Below are 21,976 nucleotides of genomic sequence, written 5' to 3' on the forward strand. Positions count from 1 at the left end.
GGGCCTGAACATACTGAATTTGTGGAACAGTGGTTTGAACATAATGCACAGGCACAGGGGTTGTAGCTTAATGAGCAGTGTTAACATGTGCTGCAGGGGCATATTGGGTATAGTGCACAGTGTTTTGTTGTTGTGGTCTAGGGTTTGAGCCAGGGTGAGTGATTATGGGACCATTGGTTTGACTCCTACATTCCCTAGCAAAATGACCTAGCCTATTACACTTGTAACACTTGATTTTTGACTTATCCAACCCCACCCTTAAATTCCCATGAAGCCCTGGGAATTTTCTCCCTGTTCTTTTGTAGAATTTGCTTGTTCTAACACTCAGCAAAGCCAATTGATGCAAAATGTCAATCTCTTCTAAGTCAGTGGGATCAAAATGTTGCAAATCATTTAGTTCAAAGCATAAGTTATCTGACATCTCGTTTTCAGTATTTGCAGTGAAAGCATAATTTGCAGAGTGAGAATCAGAGTTGTCAAAATTACCACCAGCAGTTATGTCAATAAAATGATCATAACTCTGATCCTTACTGCTGCAACCAGATTCTTCCTAACCAAATAGAGCTGTGCTGCCAAATGAATAGTCATCAGCAACTTTTCCAGACTCTTGCAACTTCCTTTTCTGGTTTAACTCCCTTTCATAGGTCAGGAGTCTACCATGGAGTTGGGTCAGGGTCAGATCTTTGAACTCAGCTGAATTTCTGGTGATAAAAGCAATTGTGTCCCATTTTTCGGGCAATGATCTAAGGAACCTGCTATTTTGAGTTGCATTTGGAAATGTAACTTTAACAAGCCTTAGTTCACTGATGAGACAACTGAAACGTTCAAATTGTTGGGTTAGTGACTCCCCTTTGATGTGACAAAATGTTTCATACTGCTGATTCAGAATTTCCCTATTGTTTTCAATAACCTCTTCCGTTCCCCCAAATTGTTCCTTCAATGCATCCCACAATTCTTTGGCACTGTTACAATGTAACAGCCCAACATAGATTTCGTTGGGTAGTGTAGAGGCTATGATGCTAAATGCTTTGGCATCAAGTTTGAACTTCTGAAAATCTGATTCAGTGTAATTGTCAGTTGGTTTAGGAACGAACTTGTTGGTGTCCTCAGCACTTGGCACCATAGAACATGAGGACCGAAAACAACAGACCTCCAACATCCAGTGTTTTGTTGAGCAAGGATGTGACACATCCTTCGCTCCCAGATGTTGTATTCATTTTTTTTAAGCATAGGAGGTTTAAAAAGCGAGCCAATGTTATTTTTATCATCTTGAGACTGTTACGACATCCTGGTTGTTTTACAGGCACTGATTAATCAACTTTATCGGTGATTAAGCCTTGCTCTGTTTTTCAACACAACGAACAAACTATCAGTATCAACGGTTTCGAGCTGAACTATTTACGTCAAAATGATTGTTAAATCAAATTTGACTGTCCAGGCTCTGATACGAATTGTTAGGATCTGAGTTTGGATTAATTGTGATTTGTGTTTGAATTAAGATGGAATTATGAGTGAGTTGTGCAGCGGAAATTAAATGGAAGCAAACTTTTCACAATCAAACAGAAGAAATGCTTTCAATCATACATTTTCAACACAGAATCAAATGATTAAATTTATTTCAAACTTTGATTACAATGCACGTATGATTCGCAAACTCCCCCTCAGCCCGAGCTCAGTGTTTGTTCGTGCAGGAAGAAGATGGTGAATGAGCTAAACAGAACAGTACAGAGTACTGTTCTATTTATAGGCACTAGCAAACTACTGAGCATCTAAGCTGACGTCACCATGAAAGTGACATCTAACCTCCTAACAAACTCTTAACAACTGACCTATACAAACACTGCTATGCTAACTACTGATGTTACAATTCAATACATAAACTGCTGCTGCATCCTTCCACTGCTGTGAACCCAGCAGTACTTGTCATGATCAGTAGTGCTTGAACCAAGGAAGTAGATTGAGCAGCAGAGCTTTAGTTCTTCAACAGACTTTGACTTGATCAGCAGTTGTAGGTCAGCAGTTTGCATGATCAGCAGATAGGAGGTCAGCAACCAAACATCTGCTTATTCTGGATCCACTGCTCTGATCCAGTTTTGGCTTTCATTATCTGTTCCTTTGGTAGGGTTCAATCCCAACACATAGTTTACCCGTTTAGCATTTTGACTAACCATCTATTGTTTAGTGCTAAAATGTGCATACTTACCATCTTACCCATTTAACCCATCATGGTTACACCATAGGGTCCTATTTCAAAAATTCTAAGGTTTACCCGTTTTATTTCGCGCTAGAAGGTCATATTTTTAAAAATACATTAATTTATCGCCAAAATGTGGTTACTTACCATTTTACTTGTTCAACCTGTTTGTTTTCGCACCAGAAGATCTTAAATTTTAAATTCATTGGTTTATTGCCGAAACATGGTTTCTTACCATTTTACTCGTTCAGCTCGTTTTGGTTCACGCCAGTAGGTCTTATTTTAAAAATTCATTGGTTTGTCGCCAAAAAATGGTTTCCTACCGTTTTACTCATTCAACCCGTTTTGGTTCGCTCCAGAAGGTCTTATTTTAAAATTCATTGGTTTATCGTAAAAAATGGTTTCTTACCATTTACTTGTTCGACCCGTTTTGGTTTACACCATGGGATTTCGACTTTAACCAGACATTGTTTCTTTCCAACTATAGCATATCATAACTTCATCCATTCTAACCCGTTCATGGTTTACACCATGGGGCCTCGACTTTCACAAGTCATTGTTTTTAACCAACTACTTCTCATTTCTTAAATAGTGATTCTATTCTATGAAGTGTAAGTTTTACTTACCTTGCGTATGTTTAAGCCTTTTCGCGTCTTTGATCCTTTTGACACATTCCTTTCCAAGCTCTCACCTAGCTTGTCAAGTGTCAAACTATTACATAATATCCATAAGATGCTTAGATTAGTCATCCTACTCCATGACCATCACCTTATAGACTTTTCTACTATCTTTCTTCAAATCTATTATAGGTAAGTCAAACTGCCAATTGACATATGCAAAATCACTAACAAATTCAATAAACTTATTTATGCATTTTATCAAACACTTGGTGGACATCATTTTGGGCTATCATATTAGCTAACTTTGCCATATATACCATGTTTCTTTCCAATTCAAAAAGTTTATACACTTATTAACATCAAGTTAACATGAACTTTCAACTATAATACACAAATTCATCCTTTTTTCCAATTAATCATAAGTTCATCTTTCATGTCAAAAACTCATTTCATGGCATGTGTGATCAGTTAATCAAACTTCTAAAATGTTCAAGTAACTCACACATACAAGCAAGTATGGTAACCATGAACATCAAAACAACACAAATTTTATCGTATCATAAAAATCCACTTTATGACATGTATGAACATATACTTAAATCTCTAAATTGTTTAAGTATTTAACATGTACTAGTAAGTATGATGATCATAAACATAATTTCATCATCAATTTCATCATACTATCAATAACACCAAATCTAGATTACCACATTCAAGTCTCATTTTCATAGAAATCTATCAGCATGTGAAATTACAAAATACCTTGGGTTTGTTAAGATAGGACGATTCAAATCCTTCCAACATGCAAGGATTTCCATCTTATTTGCACCTCCGAATCTTGAAATTTCTTGTTTGAGGTTTTGGGAGGTGATCTCCCTCTCTCTCACTCTACATACGACACACACATACATGGTATGTGTGTGTTTTATTATCTTCCCTTTTTATGTTTTAACTATTTAAATGTGCAACTTCCATCCTTGTAGTTTTTATTAGTCATAAGTAGGCTAAAGCCTACTTATTTTTACACACATTAACTATTATTAACTAGGTTAAACATTCCTAGTTAAATTACGAAATTTGGGGAGGTTACAACTCAATTTAATTTAAGCCTTGATAACCCGAGCCTTTTATAAACTTTATTTTTCTAATGAGATTTACTCGCCTTTTATTTAACACTAGGTTTATTTATTTAAATCCTAATGTTTATGGGTTAACTTTTACCACTAACGGTATTTTACCCGCTCATCCCTAGTTAATTTAGTTTATTTACCAAATCCGGTTTTGGGATGTTACATGAAGCGGATCCACAATGTTATCTTTGGACTTCACATAGTAAATCGTGATAACTACCATTGAGAGTAGTTATCATATCGTATTATGCGTACGTCGTATTACGGCAATCACAATGTATGCAAATAGCCACCACTGGCTTAGGCCATCTTGGAATATATTCCAAGAATTGACCTAACAACTCAACCTCTTCTCTGGCTTTATCTAACGCGATAAACTCAGATTCCATCGTGGGTCTAGCTATAAGAGTTTGTTTGGACAACTTCCAAGATATAGTTGCTCCTCCAAGGATAAAGACACAACCACTTGTAGATTTGGAATCTTTCATATTGGACATCCAGTTGGTGTCACCGAATCCTTCCTAGCTGGATTTTAGGCATACTGCAGTCTATAATTCCTCGTGTATCTCAAATACCTTAGTAATCTTGCCATACTCTTCCGATGCTCAAAACTAGGATTAATATTATATCTACTTAGCCTACTCAGAACATATCCTAAGTCTAGCCGAGTACATGACATGAGATACATTAGACTACCAATGATCATTGAGTATTCCAATTGAGCAACACTCTCACCTCTATTATTTGAAAAATGTTAGGAGGTATCAATAGGAGTTTGAGCCACACTCATGTCCTCTGGATTGAACTTCTCAAGGATCTTATCCATGTAGTGAGATTGACTTAACACCAAACTACTTTGGGTTTTAATGATCCTCACTCCAAGAATCACATTAGCTAGATTATATCTTTCATGTCAAATCTCACATTTAACATCCCTTAGGAGGCATGTCATCTACATAAAGGCATAAGATCACATAACCTTTAGAAGTGTCCTTCACATAGACACACTTGTTACACTCATTTATTTTGAAACCACTTTTAAGCATAACTTGTTCAAACTTTTGATGCCATTGTTTTGGAGCTTACTTCAAGCTATACAATGACGTGAGGAGTTTACACACCTTACCATCTTCGACAGGAGCAGAGAAACGCTTAGGTTGCTCCATGTAAATCTCTTCCTCTAATTCCCCATTGTGGAATGCAGTTTTTACATCAATTCGACGTATTTCCAATTTCTCAAGACTGCAATTGCAAGCACCAATCTAATAGAGGTTATTCTAGTCACAGGCGAGTATTGTTAAAGTCAAGACCTTCCTTTTGTCTATACCCTTTGATCAAAAGCCTTGCCTTATACTTGTCAACAGAGCCATCAACTTTCATCTTTCTCTTGAATATACATTGATATCTAAGTGGCTTGTACCCTGGTGGAAGATCTACTAGCTCCTAAGTATGATTATGCATGATAGAATCAAATTCACTCTTGATGGCTTCTTTCCATTAAGGTCCATCTAAAAGGTGACTGCTTCTCGATAGGTTTGAGGCTCACTCTCAACCATGTATGTAAGAGAGCCAGGCCCAAAGGATTTCTCAATCCTTTGCCTTTTGCTTCTACTTGGTTCACCCTCTTTAACCTTTGATTGTTCATGAGTTTCCTCTAGAACAATCGCATGGGTTGTTATTGATGAGCTCGCATGAGTTTGTTCTAACATCGGAAAGTCCTTTACCAAATAAGTTTCATATCCTGGTCTTGTCTCTATGGTAGAGTTCTTATGCACATCGGGAATCTTGGATTCATATACAAGAAAACAAAGTGAACTATCATTTTTGGAATATCCAATGAATATGCAGTCAACAATTTTGGGCCTTATTCTAAGTGCCTTAGGAGGTGTAATAATCACCTTAACCAGATACCCCCACTCTTTCAAGTATTAATAAGACGATTTCTAACCACACCACAACTCAGGAGGTGTGACATCCTTATTCTTGAAAGGTATTTTATTTAACAGAAAACTGGCCGACAAAATGGCCTCTCCCACATGTCCTTGCACATCTAATAACTTATTAACATAGCATTCATCATTTCTTTGAGTGTATGATTCTTTTGTTCCGCAATGTCATTTGATTGGGGCTTATAAGGAGGGGTACATACATGTATAATGCCACTTTTGGCATATACAACCCCAAATGGTGAAATATATTCACCTTCTCTATCACTTCTCACATGATTTATTTTCTTGTTAAGCCAACTTTATACAAGATAAACTTGTCAATTGCTTCATCCTTACTCTTAAGTAAGTAAACATAACAATACCTCGTATTATCATCGATAAAAGTAATAATATACTTATTTCCACCTCTGGTGGGAATCGATTTTACATCACACACATCAATGTGAATTAGATTAAGGGGTTCCGTTATTCTTTCAACTGATTTTAAAAGATGATCTTGTTTGTTTGGCTTTAACACATGTTTTACATTTTGATTTAGAGTTAATGGCAAAAGTTAGCTTGAATAAGAATGCTACTACTTCTACTTACTTGGTTGAGTCTTCGAATGTTTTTCTTAACAGACATTACATTAAGTTTAAACATGCCATTTCGGGCATAAGTGTTTCCAACAAACATACCATGCTTACTTAAAATAAACGTATCACTCTCAAAGAACAAATGAAAGATAAACTTGTTAAGCACCCAACCCGACATAAGACTCTTGCTCAGGTCAAGAACATAAAGCACATTCTTACAGGTGGGCTTTTCCCCAGAAGTCCACTTCAAGATCACATCATCTTCTCCCTTGATATCAGATGTAGCAACATTCCCCATATACAACATTTCATCTCCCACCACATCTTTAAACCTCTTAAAGAAGGTCTTGTCTGGGCAAACATGGTGGGTAGCTCCAGTGATAATCCACCACCCTTTTGGGTCATTAGCCACCACATTTACCTCCTTCATCGTGGTAGTGAGGTCTGAAATCATGGCCACTAAAGGCATATCTTAATCAACAACCATAAGAGCCTTGTCACACTTAGGCCCTTTGCATTGGTCAACAAGGTAACTAGTTTGGCCATAGTTGTAACATTTCCCTTTAAAGGGACCAACTTTCTTTTTCACACCACCCTTATTTGACCCAAGGTTAACACATTTATTTTTCCTCTTGCCATTGAATTTGTGTCATTTGTCACCTTTGTAACCCTTTGAAGATTGACTATGTTCCACAGGGTTAGTGTAACACCCCGAAAACGGGTTTGGTAATCAAACCCCGTTAGTACTAAAAGACGGGTAAGGTACCATTAGTAGTAAAATTTACCCGGTGAATATTAGGAATTTTAAGTAAGTAAACCTAATATTTTCGGGGAATGTTTAGCAAAAACTAGAAATGTTTAGTTTAGTTAACAAGAGGGAATGTGTATTTTCGGGGAAATCGATAACCCAGTTAGTTAAAAATCTTGAGGTGATATATAATAAGGTTAAAACACCTAAACTATAAGTTAAATAGAGTAAAGGGACTAAATTAGCAAAAACTTGAAACATGGAAGTTTTATTAGTAAATAAAACACCAAACACACACATGAGTGTGTGTTTGGGTCGTACAGAAGAAAGGGGCGACCAGGGAGTGTCCTCCAAACCCTAGATTTCACATAAAACTCACAAATTGAAGCCCTTAATCTGCTCTAAATCGAGTTTCAAACACGGATTAGTGATCACCTTGTTGCGGGGATAAAAAGGTATGTAAAATTTTGGTATTTTGATTCATGTTCAGTTTTAGGTTAATTGAGAAAATCAAAAAAATTGAGCATGCATGATTGTTGTATTGATGAAATTTGAAGCACAGTGATGTCTAGAGACAAACCCTAGATGCAAACTTTTAGAATTGTGCCACAAACTAGTGGTTAGCCAATTACCCAAGTATGAGCCAAGTGGGTTTTGTATATTATGATGAACACTTGAATTAGAGTGTTAAATTGATGAATAATTGATGTTATGGTACTAGTACTAGGTGTAATTCACGAACACTAGACATGAAGGGTTGATTTGATGTAAATCTTGGTGAAAATAACTAGTTATGAACTAGTTATGAACTAGTTAGTAAATATGTAAAACTATGCACTTTAGGTGTTTGATAAAATGCCAAGGAGAAAGCCAAATGTTGAAATTTAGAACGAAACGCTTATTTGAATAGTATGGCTAGTTAAATGAAATACGAAACAAGAAGAGTTCTAATCATCATGTTGATTTAGACTTACTATTGTAAACCATGTGATTGAAAGTAGTTAACCTTGATAAACTAAGTTAACTAATCATGAAGTCGAATAATAGCTTCGACATAGAAAATAAGAGAGGAGGAATAGTCGTGATTGTGATTGTTAATGACTAACTTAACCGCCTTGTAAATGATGACAATAGTTTGACGCTTGACAAGCTAGGTGGGAGCTTGTGGATGAAGCGGGTCAAACGAATCAAGAACGGAAGAAAAAGCATGGCATGGATGCGAGGTAAGTATAGCTTACACTAGTCTTAAATTGTGGAATATTTTCTCATCATATAAAAATTTCGAATGAAATATCTAAACAATTGGAATATGATGTTCCGTCGTGTAGTCGAACGGAACAAGATAATCAAAGATGAAAGAAACCGTAATAATGGTTAAAAAGAAGTAAATCGATAAATGGTCAATTTGGCCAAACGGGTCAAAGGGTGTAGACAACACCTTTTGACTATATAGACTGATGATTCTTTTGTCGAGTTATATGCTTACAGGAATAGATATCAAATGGATATTCGCATCGTTCTTAATTAGCGAATATAAAGCAAGGTATTAAAACCGGGTTAATAAGTTGATCCGAGCCAGGTATGTAAAATTGATCAACTCATCCTTTAGAACTTGGAGTTCTATGGGAGTTAGGCAAAGTAAAAAGGGACATTCGGTTATCTTAAAAGGTAAACCGAAGGATTTAGATTATAGACAGAGTTTTTTTTTAAAACTAGATTCGGTAGCCCTTCGTTGTAAAAGAAGGGTTAAAAACGACCAAAACGCCCTCGTAAGCGAAATTAAGCAAACAACCCTTAGAAGTCGCTTGAAAACGAGTTTTATAATCAAGTTATTACTTAGAACAAGTATAAAAGTGAATGATGTAAATTCTTGGCCAAAAGACTCTATATGAGTCTTTGTCGTAAAATAATAATCCGAGGGGTAAAACTCGGAGTATATAGATCGCCACATTTAATCCATCACAATTATAGTTGTGATGGAAGATCATTGATAAATAATGTGGAAATAAGATGCTAGGAATAATCGAGTGTGAATTATGCGTAAAAGTGTTTAAAATGCCCTTAACGGGTCAATTATACATCTAAGTAAAAACGGGTTTAAGAATGTATATAAACCCGTGATTTGAATCTAATATGATAACAACATGGAAATGATGAGAATTTAGAATCAAACAACATGTTTGTTTGATAAAATCACGAACGGGTCAAAGTTTGGTAAAAAGGGTATTAAGCCGAAAACTTAAAAGACTTAGATTTTGTTAATCCGGATGTTGGATTTTAACCCCATATGATGGAGAATCAAATTACAAACACGTAGGAAGAAACGGTAGGCCAAACGGAAAAGCGGATTAAAAGTTATGAAGGTTTCCGTTTTAGAAAACGGCAACTTGGAAAATCCTGCAGAGGCCACCGTAAGTTACGGTGGCTACCGTAACTTACGATGGCTACCGTAACTTACGGTAGCCTATATATCTTTACGCCATGAACCCCCTGTTTTACGGTGGAAGAATCAACATTCAGGGGCTACCGTAAATTACGGTAGCCACCGTAATTTACGGTGGACCCTGAACAAAAATATATTTTTAATTAGTTTCGCTTCGTGGACTCGTTTAGACATGTTTTTAAACCCCGAATGATTAAAGCATTTCATGTTTATGAAATGTAGGTACCTTTGGATGCCGGAAGACGATCAAGCTCAACGAGGAACCGAACACGATAAAGATACACGCTTCCGCACTTTGCATCGTCATAAATTTTAAACGACGAATCTGATCACGTTATGTCAAATGACTTTTAATTTGTAAAAGTTTTCTTTAATCCCGTATTTCCCATGTATGTAATCATTAATTACATGAATTTTTTCGCAAAATATCTTATAAACCTTGATTTATAAGAACTGGTGTTACAAGTTGGTAATCAGAGCTCAAGGTTAAAAGAATAAAGTGTTCGGTTCGAGGCTTGATCGCAAATCCGGTAAGTACAGGTATGTTAATAGCTTAGCATGCTAAAGTGTTGTAAACAACACATAGGGCTATCGTGTGATACACGTTACCCCAATTAAAATGATTAATATGGTTGACGAAAATACGCGCGTTGACGCGTATAGTAGAAAAAGCCTTGTATTATAATACGGGCGATTATTGAATTTGAAATTACTAACTCTTGTGAATGTTTTAATTGAAGGAGACTCGCGTCTAAAGATGACGAGAGTTGAACAAATTGTGGGTATGATGAGAGAAATGGTCTGAAGTATGACAAGAGGAGCATGCTCACCAAGGACTAAATCACGTAATGACCGCGAACAAAGTTAATGGCAAGGAACGACCGTCGGGGCAAGCATTACCAGGTGCACATTTAGAATTTAATTGCACAAATAGTAGTATGCAACAAATACGTAGAGATAGAAAGTTGCATATGTAGACTAAAAACTTGGAAAAAACCCGGATTGAAAATCTATCCAGGATATTGTTTCCAAGAGAAATAAATAGAAGTGTTACTTACATGGGGTGTGATGTGAAAGTTATAAAAGGGTCATGTATGTCATGTGTTGAACGCCTACTATGGCCAAGTAGGTAGTGAACACATGACACCATGAACTTTTCATAATGGACACGCTTACACCCGATGTAGTAAGAACGGGGTGAATGGGACAAATTAAAAAGTACCCAAATGAATTAGATAAGCAAAATATTGTAAAATGATGTAGACACGTATTGGGAGGGGGGTGTACTTACACTCGAACCCGAAGAATATAAACATGTAGACATGGAAACATGTAAAATGATGTAGACACGTATTGGGAGGGGGTGTACTTACACTCGAACCCGAAGAATATAAACATGTAGACATGGAAACATGTAAAATGATGTAGACACGTATTGGGAGGGGGTGTACTTACACTCGAACCCGAAGAATATAAACATGTAGACATGGAAACATGTAAAATGATGTAGACACGTATTGGGAGGGGGTGTACTTACACTCGAACCCGAAGAATATAAACATGTAGACATGGAAACATGTAAAATGATGTAGACACGTATTGGGAGGGGGTGTACTTACACTCGAACCCGAAGAATATAAACATGTAGACATGGAAACATGTAAAATGATGTAGACACGTATTGGGAGGGGGTGTACTTACACTCGAACCCGAAGAATATAAACATGTAGACATGGAAACATGTAAATGATGTAGACACGTATTGGGAGGGGGTGTACTTACACTCGAACCCGAAGAATATAAACATGTAGACATGGAAACATGTAAAATGATGTAGACACGTATTGGGAGGGGGTGTACTTACACTCGAACCCGAAGAATATAAACATGTAGACATGGAAACATGTAAAATGATGTAGACACGTATTGGGAGGGGGTGTACTTACACTCGAACCCGAAGAATATAAACATGTAGACATGGAAACATGTAAAATGATGTAGACACGTATTGGGAGGGGGTGTACTTACACTCGAACCCGAAGAATATAAACATGTAGACATGGAAACATGTAAAATGATGTAGACACGTATTGGGAGGGGGTGTACTTACACTCGAACCCGAAGAATATAAAACTGTAGACATGGAAACATGTAAAATGATGTAGACATATATTGGGAAGGGGTGTACTTACACTCGAACTCGAAGAATATAAACATGTAGAATGATCAAGATATGCACTGGGAGGGGGTGTACTTACACTCGAACCCGGAAAATGCGAATATGTCTCTAAATGGGTCGTTTTTGTAAAACGCCAAACTCAAGGATAAAGTCGGAATATAAAGATGAAACGAGATTTTAATGCATACCGGGAGGGTTGTAAAAAATAACGACTCCGGTAAAACACCCGGTTGATGGGTAAGAATTAAACACATGCGTAGACCGAGAAACGGGAACTCGGATGGAAAATTAAAAGACTTGGGTTTTGGGTCATAACTAAAAAATAAAAAGATAATGTAAATAGAGTTGTGAATAAATTTCGTTCAACTAATTTAAAGTTGAACGGGTCGAATATAATATCATGTCGGACGGCTTGGGTAAACACAAGCGGGACAATAGTAACATTAAAAGCAAAAGAATAAAGAGCCCGACGTTGGGACATAATCAAATACGAATGTCTGTAAACTGGATAACGGTGAGTATAAAATAAACCGACGCATAAATGACGTGAGAAGTCATAAAGTCGGAAAATATGTCTGAAAAGAAACGAATGTAGCCTTAGACTACGGTCAAGGTCAAAGATAATGTCAAGATGAAAATAAATGATGTTAAATAAAAGCATGGTGCCTTGACACCAAACATGAAATTTTAAGGATGTCATGAACAAGGAATGATCTACAGGATCAATATAACCTTTGGGGTTATAAACAATGGAAAGAACTATGAGGATAAAACGACCCACGGGTCATGATAAAAAAAAAGAGATGAAAGTCTAATCAAAATAGCCCATAAGGCTAAGTAATAAAACCTACGGGTTAATTAGACAAAGCGAAAGATCAGTTGAAAATTCTCGCACAGAATAAAAACAGTAAAAGAATAAATATTGGACTGTCAATATCCCGGAATGGATAATTGACAAAGGATAAAGAGAAGACGCTAAACTAATACTTTGGTTTTGGTAACAAATAACGTTTTTACAAATATGAATTCTGATAAACGTATAAATAGTAAACATGAAAGGTATAAGTCTTGATACTGATAGGTGCAAGACGATATATTCGAAAAGTGATACTTTCGAAAATAAAAAGTTGATATAAATTAAACAAGATGTGACACGATCACAGTCAAGAAATGCAATGTGAAGTAGAATCATATTATAACCAAGCGAGTGGTAAAAAGTAACTGGACTAATAAGTCTAGTTAGTGAGACCGGTTAAGGTCATTTAAATAAAATTTGGTCGCTTGTAAGCGATGGATTCAGTACAACTGAATCGAATAAATGAAATTGAAAAAAAAAGGAATGGTTGCTAAAAGTGAAAGAATTCACTAAAAGACCTTTAAACGGGTCAAAATAACGGATTCACAGAGGGTTCGATAATATGGATATCGCTAAGTTAATTGAACTAGTAGAAACAAAGAAATCACGTTATTTCAAGTTGCTTTATGTCGAATGAGGCACGTAGATGTTTTGTAACAAAAAAAGGGGTATTACCATAATTTTTCTGGTAATATTAATAATCGATTAAAATATGAGCAATGCTCAATTGATTATCGAGAGCATATGCATGGAGTTTAACTCGACAAATTACGAAAGAAAAGGTTTCGAGGACGAAACCTCTTTAAGGGGGGTAGACTTGTAACACCCCGAAAACGGGTTTGGTAATCAAACCCCGTTAGTACTAAAAGACGGATAAAGTACCATTAGTAGTAAAATTTACCCGGTGAATATTAGGAATTTTAAGTAAGTAAACCTAATATTTAATAAAAAGATAAATAAAGGTCCATGGATAAATAGAGTTTACAAAAGGTCTGAGCTAACGGGACCTAAAATAAACTTAGTCGTAAATATCCCCGAAACCCGCTAAGTTAACTAGAAATGTTTAGTTTAGTTAATAAGAGGGAATGTGTATTTTCGGGGAAATCGATAACCCAGTTAGTTAAAAATCTTGAGGTGATATATAATAAGGTTAAAACACCTAAACTATAAGTTAAATAGAGTAAAGGGACTAAATTAGCAAAAACTTGAAACATGGAAGTTTTATTAGTAAATAAAACACCAAACACACACATGAGTGTGTGTTTGGGTCGTACAGAAGAAAGGGGCGACCAGGGAGTGTCCTCCAAACCCTAGATTTCACATAAAACTCACAAATTGAAGCCCTTAATCTGCTCTAAATCGAGTTTCAAACACGGATTAGTGATCACCTTGTTGCGGGGATAAAAAGGTATGTAAAATTTTGGTATTTTGATTCATGTTCAGTTTTAGGTTAATTGAGAAAATCAAAAAAATTGAGCATGCATGATTGTTGTATTGATGAAATTTGAAGCACAGTGATGTCTAGAGACAAACCCTAGATGCAAACTTTTAGAATTGTGCCACAAACTAGTGGTTAGCCAATTACCCAAGTATGAGCCAAGTGGGTTTTGTATATTATGATGAACACTTGAATTAGAGTGTTAAATTGATGAATAATTGATGTTATGGTACTAGTACTAGGTGTAATTCACGAACACTAGACATGAAGGGTTGATTTGATGTAAATCTTGGTGAAAATAACTAGTTATGAACTAGTTAGTAAATATGTAAAACTATGCACTTTAGGTGTTTGATAAAATGCCAAGGAGAAAGCCAAATGTTGAAATTTAGAACGAAACGCTTATTTGAATAGTATGGCTAGTTAAATGAAATACGAAACAAGAAGAGTTCTAATCATCATGTTGATTTAGACTTAATATTGTAAACCATGTGATTGAAAGTAGTTAACCTTGATAAACTAAGTTAACTAATCATGAAGTCGAATAATAGCTTCGACATAGAAAATAAGAGAGGAGGAATAGTCGTGATTGTTAATGACTAACTTAACCGCCTTGTAAATGATGACAATAGTTTGACGCTTGACAAGCTAGGTGGGAGCTTGTGGATGAAGCGGGTCAAACGAATCAAGAACGGAAGAAAAAGCATGGCATGGATGCGAGGTAAGTATAGCTTACACTAGTCTTAAATTGTGGAATATTTTTCTCATCATATAAAAATTTCGAATGAAATATCTAAACAATTGGAATATGATGTTCCGTCGTGTAGTCGAACGGAACAAGATAATCAAAGATGAAAGAAACCGTAATAATGGTTAAAAAGAAGTAAATCGATCAATGGTCAATTTGGCCAAACGGGTCAAAGGGTGTAGACAACACCTTTTGACTATATAGACTGATGATTCTTTTGTCGAGTTATATGCTTACAGGAATAGATATCAAATGGATATTCGCATCGTTCTTAATTAGCGAATATAAAGCAAGGTATTAAAACCGGGTTAATAAGTTGATCTGAGCCAGGTATGTAAAATTGATCAACTCATCCTTTAGAGCTTGGAGTTCTATGGGAGTTAGGCAAAGTAAAAAGGGACATTCGGTTATCTTAAAAGGTAAACCGAAGGATTTAGATTATAGACAGAGTTTTTTTTTAAAACTAGATTTGGTAGCCCTTCGTTGTAAAAGAAGGGTTAAAAATGACCAAAACGCCCTCGTAAGCGAAATTAAGCAAACAACCCTTAGAAGTCGCTTGAAAACGAGTTTTATAATCAAGTTATTACTTAGAACAAGTATAAAAGTGAATGATGTAAATTCTTGGCCAAAAGACTCTATATGAGTCTTTGTCGTAAAATAATAATCCGAGGGGTAAAACTCGGATTATATAGATCGCCACATTTAATCCATCACAATTATAGTTGTGATGGAAGATCATTAATAAATAATGTGGAAATAAGATGCTAGGAATAATCGAGTGTGAATTATGCGTAAAAGTGTTTAAAATGCCCTTAGCGGGTCAATTATACATCTAAGTAAAAACGGGTTTAAGAATGTATATAAACCCTTGATTTGAATCTAATATGATAACAACATGGAAATGATGAGAATTTAGAATCAAACAACATGTTTGTTTGATAAAATCACGAACGGGTCAAAGTTTGGTAAAAAGGGTATTAAGCCGAAAACTTAAAAGACTTAGATTTTGTTAATCCGGATGTTGGATTTTAACCCCATATGATGGAGAATCAAATTACAAAAACGTAGGAAGAAACGGTAGGCCAAACGGAAAAGCGGATTAAAAGTTATGAAGGTTTCCGTTTTAGAAAACGGCAACTTGGAAAATCCTGCAGAGGCCACCGTAAGTTACGGTGGCTACCGTAACTTACGGTAGCCTATATATCTTTACGCCATGAACCCCCTGTTTTACGGTGGAAGAATCAACATTCAGGGGCTACCGTAAATTACGGTAGCCACCATAATTTACGGTGGACCCTGAACAAAAATATATTTTTAATTAGTTTCGCTTCGTGGACTCGTTTAGACATGTTTTTAAACCCCGAATGATTAAAGCATTTCATGTTTATGAAATGTAGGTACCTTTGGATGCCGGAAGACGATCAAGCTCAACGAGGAACCGAACACGATAAAGATACACGCTTCCGCACTTTGCATCGTCATAAATTTTAAACGACGAATCTGATCACGTTATGTCAAATGACTTTTAATTTGTAAAAGTTTTCTTTAATCCCGTATTTCCCATGTATGTAATCATTAATTACATGAATGTTTTCGCAGAATATCTTATAAACCTTGATTTATAAGAACTGGTGTTACAGTTGGCTTTGGTAGAAGCTTCAACTTGACTTCCTTCATATGACAACATGGTGTTGTCCTTAATATAGAAACAAACCACAACGTCTTCAATAGTCATTTCTTTTCGCTTATGCTTAAGGTAATTCTTGAAGTCCACCCAATTAGGAGGCAATTTTCAACAATTTCTACCACTAGGAATGTTTTACTAAGATTCATTCCTTTAGCAGAATGTCATTAAAAATAATCTGCAGTTCTTTAACTTGACTCATCAATGATTTTGAATCAATCATTTTGTAGTTCAAAAACCTAGTCGTAACAAACTTCTTAGTACCTGCATCCTCAGTTTTGTATTTCTGCTCCAATAATTCCCATAAATCTTTAGCAGTCAGTAACTTAAAATACACATCATACAAGGCAATCGAGAGGTTGTTCAACACATAGTTATGCCATAGGTACTTAGAGTATTTCCATGCATCAGCAACACTCACATATTTAACATCAATTGTCCCATCGGTGAGAACAGGAAGGGACTTAGTCAAGAACCTTGCAAGGTTCAAAGTGGTCAGATAAAACAACATCTTTTGTTGACATCTCTTATGTGACACCTGTGTCACCGCGACCCTCAAACAAATACCAAGCCGATGAAATATTGTATTTCATACTTGGGATCTTGTATAAATATGTGTATCTTTTGCACATATCAATTCTTGTTCAATTTCAAACTTTACATCGCTTTCTGGAGAATTATACGCAAACTGGTGCGTAAACGTACTCAGTTTAATGCGACAAATACTCCGGAACATCAACATATACTCAACATACCTTAAATAACCTTTACATAACTTAGAAATAAGTTTTGAAGGCTTTGGTATGGCAAAAACAAGTTAATTCGCTTACAGGGACTAAACTTGACAAACTGCGAAAGTATGCCAATTTGAACTGTAACAGACATTCCGGAACATGTCCATAAGTTAAACATACCGTAAATATCCTTTACATAGCTTAGAAATAGGCTTTGAGGTGCTTGGTGTGTTAAAACAAACTTTTGGATCATTCAGGGACTAAAAGTGTCAAAAAGTGCATAAGTTCGCACTTTCACGCATAACTTACGTTCTGAATACATCCGGACATCCAAAAATTTATGTAAACATCCTTATATTTTGCCTTAGTGTATGGCATGAGAAAAATCCATTCGTCGCGCAATTTGGATCGTCTTTCGCGCTTATGCGCATTCCGTCGTAATTAACCGAACATCGCGACCGTACGACCAAACGAACCGACATCCGAGATATTTTTGAGCACATTTTAAGTTCCCTATACTTTAACTTCATTTTAGAGCTTTGAAATGGGGTTAACGGGGCTTAAACATGTCAAAAATGCATCAAATACCAAGTTTTGGCACAACAGGGACCAAAACTGTAAATCTGCCAAACTAGGGGCTTACGGACCGTAAGCCAAAACCCATACGATCCGTAAGGCCTCCCCAGAACAGCAGATTCAACATTTAATGCTGTTGCCTCTTCAAGTACTGAAAGATCAAAGCTCCCTTGTCTCTTCCAGCCAATAAGGGGCAAGAACAGAGGTACCACAACATTGTGACAAGTGTACGGGCGAGATCGTGGCACGTTATTCAAGAAACGATCCTAACGATTTTGCTTTTCCTATAAATACCCCCCCCCCATTTTGCTAAAAACTCACACAATCTGATCTAAAGGCTCTAAGTTGGAACCATTGTTTCATACCTGAGCCATTTTGATCTAGGTTAGCATTCGGGGACCCTCCGTAAGTATTCTTTCGTTCTTTTATTCGCTTTTCGAGTTCGAAAGTCAACATTTTGTTGACTTTCTGCGTTGACCAGCCTATGGTCAACACGAAGTTCGTTGGAACTTCATAACGTGAGCGTGATCACGATGGTTATAGTCCGTAGTGACTATACCTACTGATTACCACGTTATCTAGGCTCAGTGACGAGTAGTAGTTTCGGCCAAAATGCGCATTCTTGCGTATTTTGTAACCAAACTACTCGTGAGCATCAAAGCCGTTTGTTTTGATGCCAAACCTGTTTTCTAAACTTAGTTAAGCATGTTCTAACATGCTTAGCTCGTCACTTTTAGTTTAGTGCATATATAGGGTCGTAAGGTAAGCGATCTAAACCATCGCTTATACTTTCGAACCCGACCCATTTGGTCGATCATTAGGATCCGACCAAACACATTAGGTGACCATAGCTGTAACCTTCCAAGGTTATACCTTGTGGTCACGATGTTAGGCGTTCCAAACGCGTTCTACACGAACGACGCATTAAGGTAGCATAAGCTACCTAAACGGGTCGTAATGGGCCGCAAGCACTTAGGATAGGTTTCATTGTAGTATGTAGGATTTGTTAAACCATATTACACGAGTCTCCATACTCGTTTGGTTTACGAACCCGCATACTATCCGATCCTTCCGATTTTGGTCCGATATATTAACCTAGTTACCTATATTAGGTGTCGTTGATATCCATGATCCCTTGCATTATTCGGTTGTTATACAAGAGTTTCAAAGCAATCTCAGGTGAGTACATTGAACCCCTCTTTTACTGTTTTCCAAACTGTTTTGGGGTGAAACACATGTGCCTACCTGTTACTTTCATGTTTTCCATGTTTTCACATCATATACCTGCTACGTTCGTTAGTACATATTAGTACATGATTTCACTACATTTCATGCTATGTATGCCCATTGTGTGCGTACTTAGTACATTGCATTTCTGTTGCGTATGCTCATCCAGCATATGAACACATTATACTACATTTTGAACCGTTGTACTCTACAATACATTTCATGCTACGTACGCCCATTGTGTGCATACGTAGTACATTGTTACACATTGCATTTCTGTTGCATATGCTCATCCAGCATATGAACACATTATACTACATTTTGAACCGTTGTACTCTACAATACATTTCATGCTACGTACGCCCATTGTGTGCATATGTAGTACATTGTTTCACATTGCATTTCTGTTGCATATGCTCATCCAGCATATGAACACATTATACTACATTTTGAACCGTTGTAACCATTTGACCATGTGAACCGTCTTAACCCTTCGATTATATGAACCGTTTGTAACCATTGAACCGTGTAAACCAGTTGTATCCGTTGACATGACTTACAGTTGACAATAGACATTTGACAATACATAAACATTTCTACCGTTGTTAAACATTTCATCTTGATGGTTTGGTTTGAGTAAGTAATTTAAGTAACGAGGCGTGTGTAATATGATACAAGCATGGTGGATACGCCGCTGGTACTTCCTATATATAAGTGTTTGTATGGTATTACATATCGTAGCGTTATTAAATCATTTCAAGTTGATACATAGAACATTTTATACAAATAACACGCTTTTCACAAGACACTGAATTACAAACAACATATCTTATACAAACTCATTTTTACATGGTTATTCAGTTAACCATGCATTGTTCTCTTATTTATACATATCATCTGATCTTACCGTTTTTCAAATGATTTACAAGATAAAGCAAATTACAAGGTTCATGACTAAACATTTTCTCAAACATAAGTCATGAATTCCGTTTTCACAAAACCAATGTATCTCACAGGCATTTTTATGCTGACGTACCTATTTTCACATGTGTTTTCAGGAGATGATGCATAGGACTTATCAAGACATACTTAGGCGGACCTGTGCCTTAGTGACTTAAAACGGGACAAGAACTAGTTAATTTATGTTATGTATTCTTTGGTTCTTGTTTAAGACAATGTAAACTTTCATGTTTGATTAATAAAATGAAACTTCGTTTACCATGGATTTGAAACAATTGATTCTGTTACAATACTCCCCGACATTTCCGCCACGTTTTGTATGTTCTACGTGGTCGGGGTGTGACAGAAAAGTTGGTATCAGAGCCAATGGTTATAGGGAATTAGGTTATTAGTAATGCTTTGACCTAGTCTATAACCTTCCTAGGACCCTAACGCGAGTTTACTTGCGTTTAGTCATAAAACAATACCGTCACCTATCCTTAGGCGACGACCACAACAATAACATAAATTTCAAAACCGCTTTGAAAACTAATCATCTGTTCTAGGGTGATTGATTACTAGGTTTTGAACCCTCTGTAATAAGGTTTTGAACCCCTTTGGGTTTTCAAAATCTCGTCAAGGTTTTGGGTCCTAAATAGTGTGAACACGTGCGAACTGGAAGAGTGAATGCCTGTACCCTGGGATTTCTGTCTAAGGTTAGAGTGTTCGTACAAATCCACAAAATCGGACCAGTCACTCTTACCTGGGAACTCTTGGGGTTAGTGTCCACTTATAGACGAGCATGTCTTCGCGATACACTATGAGGATCTATTTGCTTTGACTCAGCCTTGGTGTTGTTTGTTTGCTTCGTGGATTCAAACAAATGACCATCAACCATGATTATGGCCGGTAATTTTAACATCCTATTCTTACCCAATGCCATTTCATTTGTTTTCTTTCTTGTCTCTCATTTAGAATGCCTCCTCGATGCGAAAACCAGATAGCGACTGCAGAACTGGCAGAGATCATTGCGCAGCAAATGGCTGCTCAATTCCCAAACCTCTTTGCTCAATGGAACCAAGCCAACAACAACCATAATGCCCCCTGCAACTTCAAGACATTCAACTCGGCTAAGCCATCAAAGTTGTCTGGGTCTCAAGGAGCGACTGCACTTCTGCAATGGTTTGAGAGTTTAGAGAACACCTTCAGACATGTCCAATGTCCAAACGAGCGAAAGGTAGAATTCGCATCTAACGTCTTTGAGAAACGAGCTTTGACATGGTGGAATGGTGTGATGAGAGATAGGGGTGCCGATGTGGCACTGGCTCAAACATGGCAAGAGCTTCGAGCTCTGATGATGAAGGAATTCTGTCCTCGTCACGAGATCAGGGCCTTGGAAACGGAGTTCGACGATCTTAAGCAGGTTAGCGGTGAGCATCGAGCCTACACGGGCCGTTATGAGGAGTTAAGTTTGTTATGCCCGGATATGGTTACACCTTTGGATAAGGCAATCGAAAAGTACATTGATGGCCTCCCTGACTCAATACAAGACATTGTGACTGGTAGCAACCCTACTACAGTGGGACAGGCCATTGAGCTATCTGCAACCTTGACTGAATCAAAGATCAGGAAAGGTAAACTTTTCCGAAATGGTGACAAGAAACCGGTCGGGGAATCGAACCCAATCGGGGAATCAAAGACCATGGATGAACAGACTGAATCCTCTAAAAAGTCAAAGAAGCGAAAGGCTTCTCAGAACTTCGTCGTGGTCGCTCACAATGGTCAAGCCGTCCCCAACCAACCAGCTCAACCCCCTGCTAGAAAACCATACAATGGAACTGCACCCTTGTGCAACCAATGTAGCCTCCATCATCACGCCAATGTACAGTGTCGCAAATGCCAAACTTGTGGACTTATAGGCCACACAGCAAGAGTC

Source organism: Helianthus annuus, chromosome 9 (genome assembly GCF_002127325.2).
Source record: "Helianthus annuus cultivar XRQ/B chromosome 9, HanXRQr2.0-SUNRISE, whole genome shotgun sequence".
Lineage (NCBI taxonomy): Eukaryota > Viridiplantae > Streptophyta > Magnoliopsida > Asterales > Asteraceae > Helianthus > Helianthus annuus.